Genomic DNA, 7,922 nt, shown 5'->3' with positions numbered 1-7,922 from the left:
GCGGGGGGGGGGGGGGGGCGGAAATGGAAAAGCAAAGAGAAGACAAGGGAAGGGTTAGAGAAGGAGAGAGAGAAAAGGTGCCTGGGTGGTGGCAGTGGGAACATTGGGGAGAAGACAGAAAAAGACCAGACAGATAAGCTTTCAGGTACTGGAGATGGGACATGATTTCCAGGGAGACTGCAGAGGCCAGTGGGCAAACAATGATTCTGGATCCAAGCAGAGCAGAGTTCAAATCCTAGCTCTGCCGTACTACGTGTGTGACTTTGGGGAAAGTGTGCAACCCCTCTGAGCTTTGGCTTGCCCATCTGTAAAATGAGATATCAGTAGCTCCTATCTCAATGAGTTTTTTGAGGATCCAATGAGATAATGTCTGAATAGTGCCTGACACATAATAAGCACTTAATAAATCACTATTAGACCCTCTTTACCTCTTCTAATTCCTCCCTCCATCCCCCCAAAACATATATTCAATCTGCCCGATGATGATGCCTGGATTTCCCTCATGAGAAGTCAAAGCTTTTATCCCCCATGGAGAGACTGCAAAATTAGCAAATAATCTCATGGAAAAGGCCTCAGTGGCTGACCTCAATGCTGTGACTCTGAACAATGGTATGCAACCCCTCCTCATTTAATCTTTTCAGAGTCCTGGGAGGTGGTCAGATCCACACAATGATGCTCAGAGAGCTTAAACACACCCCCCAAAGCTAAGAATAGGGTTGGGTTGGGAGATTTTCTAAGAGCAAGTTTGGATACAAGAGAAGCAAGTTAAGAAGTCTGGGTGGAGAAACCAGGGGGAAGGGCTCCCAGGGTGAGAAGAGCCAGAGAGAGATGAGGATGCTGCTCAGAGGAAGCACCCCACCCGGGAGAAGGGAGGGAAACCCTCAAGGATGGCCCGAGGCCACTTCAGCTGCTGCCAGAGGAGAAGGTACTGTATGGTGGATGCACCTGTGGCCCTCCCGCCCCCATACTCAGGGGTCATGACCCTTTCACTCATACCCTAGTCAGAATCAGGAGCAGTGCAGCTGGCGGATCTTAGGAAATTGTCCAGGGGTGGCAGAGAGAGCAAAACTGGAGCTAAATATAGCCTCGAAACAAACATGTGGTTTACAACCCAGCATGGGCCTGAGAGAGACTGCGTCTGAGGTCGCAGGAACCGGAGCCTCCTGCTGTTATCCACGCAGGGCGTTCGGCGCCAATGCAAGAAGCGGAGAAGCCGCGCTGCTCCTGCTTCCACGGGGCCCAGGCTCCCTCCCACCGCAGGATCTTTGCCTGTGCTGTTCCTCCCTTCCCTGCTTGCCTAATTCACTCTCCATCTCCCTCCAGATCCTAGGTCTAGCTTCACCTGCTTCATGGAGCCTCCCCTGACCTCGAGGCCCCTCCCCTATCATTAGGGTGACCATGGGCCCCAGTTCAGGACACTCTCCCAGCCTAATTACTAATAGCACCGCTGTTCACTCTCGGAAGTGTCGCAGTTTGAGCAATAAATTATGTAGTCACCCACCCTACCTATCATATGTTCTCCCAGGACTATACGCCTCTTCTTTAAAGCATTATTACAGTTGAATTTATATTGTGTTTGTATAGAGATTCAATTAATGCCTCTCTCCTCCAGAATACTGTAAACCGCACCAGCAAAGGGATTAGACCTCTTTTTTAGTTACACCTTTAATTTTGAGATAATTGTAGATTCCCTTGCAGTTGTAAGAAGTAACACAAAGGGATCCCAGTTCCTCCCAGTGGTAACATCTTACAGAAGCACAATGCAACATCACCAGCATATTGACACTGAAACAGTCAAGCTGCGGAATATTTCCGTCACCACAACGATCCTCATGTTGCCATTTGATAGCCACACCCGCTTCCATCCTGTCTCCCAACCTCTCCTTAACCCCTGGCAACCACTAATCTGTTCTTGATTACTATAGATTTGCCATTTCAAGAATGTTATATAAATGGAATCAGATTGGGATTGGCTTTTCTCAGCCTAATTCTGTGGAGATTCATCCAGGTTGTTATTTGTATCAATAGTTTATTCTTTTATATTGCTGAGTTATATTCCATGGAATGGATGTATCATAATTTGTTTAACCTATTGAGGGACATCTGAGTTTTCTCCAGGTTTTAGCTATAATGACCAAGCTGCCTTAAACATTCATGTACAGGTTTTTCTGTGAATGTAAGTCTTTTCTCTGGGATAAATGCTTAGAAGTACAATTTCTATCTAGCTGGTCTGTCAATTGTCAAGAGAGGGGTCATGAAGTCTCTAACTCTAACTGTGGATTTGTCTATTTCTCCCTTTAGTTCTGTCAGGTTTTGCTTCACATATTTTGCAGCTCTGTTGTTTGACACTTACACATTTAAGACTGCAATATCTTCTTGATAGATTGACCCTTTTGTCATTACATAATGCCTGTCTCTGGTAATTTTCTTTGTTCTGAAGTCTACTTTATTTGCAATTAATACAGCTAGTCTTGCATTCTTGTGATTAATATTTTCACGATATCCCTTTTTCTATCCTTTAATGGTTGTATTTGAAGTGAGCTTCTTGTAGACAGCATACAGTAGGCTCATGACAGCTAATCCATTCTGCTAAACTCTGTCTTTTATTTTATATATTTAGACCATTTACAGTTAATGAAATTAGTGATATGTTAGAATTTAAGCCTGCCATTTTTTTTTGTTGTTGTTTCTGCTTGATCTCTCTTTTTCATTTACCTGTTTGGTTTTTCCTGCTGCCTGTGGGTTACTTGAACATTTTTTAAATTCCAGTTTGATTTTATTTATAGTATTCTTTAATGTATCTCTGTATGGCTTTTTTAGTGGTTGCTCTAGGTATGGCATTAAATGTACATAACTTATCACAGCTGACTAGCTTTTCATTTTACCAGTTTGAGTAAGGCATAGAAATCTTATTTCTCTTTATGTCTCTTTACCCTCCCCACTTAAAATTGTCTTCAATATTTTCTATACTTACATTTAGAACCATATCAAGCAGTATTATAATTTTTGCTTCAACCATTAAAGAAAATTTAGAAAACTCAAGAAGAGAAGGAAAGCCTATTTTTTCAGCAGTGTTTTTTCCTACCATGTTCCTTCTTCATTCCTGGTGTTCCAGAGTTCCTTCTTTTATCATTTTCTTTCTTTTTAGAGTACTTCCTATAGTTATTCATTTAGAGTAGGTTTCCCGGTAACAAATCCTGTTAGTTTTTCTTCATCTGAGAATGACTTCATTTCCCCTTCATTCTTGAAGGATAGTTTCACTGGTTATGGGTTTCTAGGTTGACATTTATTCACTTTCAGCACTTGAAAAAAATGCCATGTCACTTCTTTCGGACTTCCATGGTTTCTGATGAGAAAGCCATTGTCATTTAAATTGTTTTTCCCCTATAGGTAATATGCCGTTTCTCGCTTGCTGCCTTTCAAGACTTTTGTCTTCAATTTTCAGACGTTTGATTGTGATGTGTCTTGCTGTGGATTTCTTTCTTTTTTTTTTTTTTAACATCTTTATTGGAGTATAATTGCTTTACAATGGTGTGTTAGTTTCTGCTTTATAACAAAGTGAATCAGTTATACATATACATATGTTCCCATATCTCTTCCCTCTTGCATCTCGCTCCCTCCCACCCTCCCTATCCCACCCCTCTAGGTGGTCACAAAGCACAGAGCTGATCTCCCTGTGCTATGCGGCTCCTTCCCACTAGCTATCTATTTTACGTTTGGTAGTGTACATATGTCCATGCCACTCTCTCACTTTGTCCCAGCTTACCCTTCCCCCCTCCCCATATCCTCAAGTCCATTCTCTAGTAGGTCTGTGTCTTTATTCCTGTCTTGCCTCTAGGTTCTTCATGACTTTTTTTTCTTCTTCTTAGATTCCATACATATGTGTTTTGCTGTGGATTTCTTTGTGTTTATTTCTGATTGTTCACTCAGCTTCTTGAATATGTAGGTATTTCTTTTGCCAAATTTGAGAAGTTTTCAGCCATTATCTCTGTGAGTACTTTTCTACCCCTGTCTTTTTTTCTCCTCTCCTTCTGTGAGTCACATGACATGAATATTAGACCTTTTGTTATAGTCCCACAAGTCCCTGAGACTTTGTTCATTTTTCTTTCAGTCTGTTTTCTCCCTGCTTTCAGATTGGGTAATTTCTATTGTTCTAGCTTTAAGTTCAATGATTCTTTCCTCAGTCCATTCTATTCTGCTGTTGAATTTATCCTTTGAGGTGTTCTGTTTTTGTTTTTTCAGTTATTACGTTTTTCAGTTCTAAAATTCCCATTTGTTTCTTCATTACGTCTTGTGTTTCCTTGCTGAAACTTTCTGTATTTTCTTTCTTTTGAACATGTTTATAATGGCTTGTTGAAGCACTTTTACAATGACTTTACAATCTCTGTCAGATAATTTCAACCTCGCTGTCATCTCGGTGCTGCCATCTACTGATTATCTTCTTACATTCAATTTGAGATTTCCTGGTTCTTAGTGTGACAAGTGGTTTCTTTAATTGAAATCTGGATATTATGAACATTATGTTATGAGACTCTGAATCTTATTGGAACCTCTGTTTTAACTGGCTTCTTCTAATACAGCTCTGGCAGGAGAAGGGGAAGGGGTGCCATTTTGTTACTGCCAGGTGAGGGTATGAGTCTACATTCCCTACCTGGCCTCCACTGACATCTGGGGGATGTGGGGCTGGGCAAAGTTTTGAGTTCCCTGTCTCCACCAAGCCTCCAGTGATACCTCTCTGGCTAGGAGGGGTAGGACTGTAACTCATTACTGCTTCACTGTGGCCTCCACTGACACAAAAGGGTGGAGTTCATTATTCCTGGGCAGAGGTGAAAGTCCTGAGTCTCCACTAGTCCTCCTCTGACACCACTCCAGCAGGGAGGGGCAAGGGTGCCTTGTTCCTGCTGGATAGGGGTAGAAGTGGCTTCTACTGACAATACAGGTAGGGATGGGGGGAGCCCCATTACCACCTGGAGCAGATGAAAGTTTTAGCTTCCTACTTGGCCTTCTCTAACACAACTGCAGCAGGGTCTTGGAGTACCTTGTTACAACCACAAGAGGGTGCAAGTCTACGCTCCTCAGTCAGCCTTTGCAGTCTGGGTGGAAGTGAAGCCAGTTTTTTCAGTGGTCCTTGGCTAGAGTAGTCACTTGAGACAGTGACTTTTTTGTCATTGCCTAAAAGATCTCTGTCTCATCAAGCTTCCCCTTTCCTGGGCCCTTGGCTAGAAAGAGGAGGATTTTTTATTGTCTTTGCCTATTGGCATTTCCAGGTTGCTGGTTTCTTCATCTCCAGGTCTGGGACACATAAGGCAAGAAGAACCAGGGATCTCACCTCTGTGTCATTCCTTGGGTCCAGAGGTCCCTGGCTGATCTGCCTTCTTTCCACGTTTCAGAGTCTTATTACGTTTGTTTTACATACAATGTCAGGGTTTTTTGTTGTACATAGCAGGAAGAAAATTACAGCTACTCCAGCTTCCCAGAAGCTGATCATCCCTGGTTTTATTCAACATTATATGTTCAACATCAAACTCAGTTCCTAGCACAGAGTAGTATATCTTCAGTGAATGTATGTATACAACCAAATCCAAATTCTCCAGTGTTTAAGTAAGCCCTTCATCCTACATGTGAACTTTTCGGTGGGTCTACACTTTCCCAGGCTATAAAGGGACCTCCGAGAAGTAGATGCCCTTTCATTTTCTGTACCAAGTGCATCCCTGAAGGGTTATGTATCTGTAAAATTGAGATAATCATAGAACCAACCTTACAGGTTATGGTAAGGATTAAATAAGGAATCCACATAAAGCACTAACAAATGCCTCTTGTCAAATTATAAGCTCTCAATAAATACTACTACTGTGCAAAAATAAAAAAACCCTGAATTTGTATCAGTTGGATTGCATTTCTCACTGATGTGCCTTATCATTTTAAAGGTGATGTCATTTTGTTTCTGATTTATTTTCAACCTGACAGTGGTCCCCAAAGCTTAGTTTCTCAGCCTCCCTCTCAGCCTTTGTGACAAGTCATTGGTAAACTACAAATGGACTGACGGTCAGTGCAGCCAAGGGTCTTTAGAATTCACCAAATTCTGATGTTCCTTCTTTTGTCCAGCCCTTACATCACCCCTAATTGTTCCATTTGATAGTCTCACATATTGGTTTCTTTAAATTCTGCATGTTTGGAGTTGAGCATAATTAGCTCTTACATTCACATGCTGCCCTTTACAGAGTTTTTCCACTGGATCATTATAGGTGGCACAGTTACAGTAATACCCATTGTTTCCGTTGATAATAATCATCATATTAACAGTAGCTGCTGCTTATGGGGCATTTATTAAATCCAGTCCCTTTTTTTCAGAGCTTTACCAGCATTTTCTCAATTTATCCTCATGAAAGAACAGGGATATAGGCCCTCTTGCCATCCCCACTTTTCAAATGAGAAAACTGAGGTTTAGAGAGTTAAGCAACTTGCCTACGGTTATAGAGCTCCTAGGTGCTGGGGCCAGCATTCCAGCCCAGGCCTGTATGAGGCCCAGCCCAGGGGCTCTTTCCTGAGAAGTGAGGGCCACCTTCTTTAGCAATCACAACCACCACACAAATCAGTGATGTTTGCCCAGGGGGAAAGCAGTTTAAATCCTGAGCAAACCTGACGTATAGAAATCAAAAATTCTAACAGGCTAACAGGAGGAGGTCTGAGTTCTGCTTAATTGACCCGGTATAATTATTTCCACTGAACTGTTCTACATCTGGGGATGGGTATTTACTAAGCAGACTTGCCCAGTGGTTCCCATCAGCACCTGCTTTAGTCTGGAGGAAGTTAATTGCATGGAAAGTTCTCATCTAAATCACTGAGTTTCTTACTCCCAACAATGCCTAAAACACACACACACACACACACACACACACACACACACACACACACAGAGTCCTGTGCCAAAAGGGTTTTGTTAGAAGATACATTTGTCCTTTAGCTCAGATGCTGCTTCTGAATGACACAGCTCAACCCATTTTGAGGTTCTCAGTGGCACAGTTACTCCAAACAGCCTGACCAGGGCCCTCTGCATTGCAGAGAGGAGATGGCAATGAGCAATACAACCTCTAGATTACCCAGGCCAAAGACACACCCCCTTCCCCACCACCAAAAGGCACGAACCAGATATAGTATACAGGGAAAATGTGCTTGGCCAAAGTTGCCTTTCTCCTCTTTGTAAACACAAGAAGATAAATTACAGCTTCTGTTAGTAACATAATTACTTGAATTAAAATTTAGGGGGTTGGAAAAGCCAATTCTGAATGTCAGATTTCCAGTGATGTTTGTTAAGCCTGGGAGAATAGAAATATAGTCCCGTAAATAACTAGCATATTATAACTGGAGCAGTGTGTGTGTTGTAATCACTTAGAGTTGGCACAGCAATTACATGATAACCAGGATTGCATTCTCTGCCCTCCCTTGCCTCTGTCCTCATTTCACACCCAGGTAACAATTACATGCATAAGACTATGGTTGCTCTCCCACCCCCACCCCCACCCCCTCCCCATCCGAGTAATAGTCAACCTCCAAGGCCCTTCTCAAACTGTTCCTTCAGCCCTCTCCTGAACGCTCTGTCCCACAGAAATCCTCCCATTCTAATCAGCCACTGTACTTGTTTTCTGCACCAGGCATTTTCCTCCTTAACTGGGCTGATTTCGGCTTTGTACCACAGTCTGTCATATATGGCCCTCTAATTGTGTCGTGTCTCCCTAACAAGATTATAAACTCTTGGGAGGCATCGAATGTGTCATATTGAAAGAACAGACATTTAGAGCTGGAGGGATCTCAGAGACTATATTGCAGATGAGAAAACAGGTCACAGAGCTGGTTGGGGGCTGAGCTAGGAGTAGAGTTCAATAATTCACTCATACTTCAATGTGGTTCCAACCCTGCACTGG

Source organism: Lipotes vexillifer, unplaced genomic scaffold (assembly GCF_000442215.2).
Source record: "Lipotes vexillifer unplaced genomic scaffold, Lipotes_vexillifer_v1.1 scaffold916, whole genome shotgun sequence".
In the NCBI taxonomy this organism is placed as follows: Eukaryota; Metazoa; Chordata; class Mammalia; order Artiodactyla; family Lipotidae; genus Lipotes; species Lipotes vexillifer.
Note: the sequence above shows the minus strand (reverse complement) of the source record.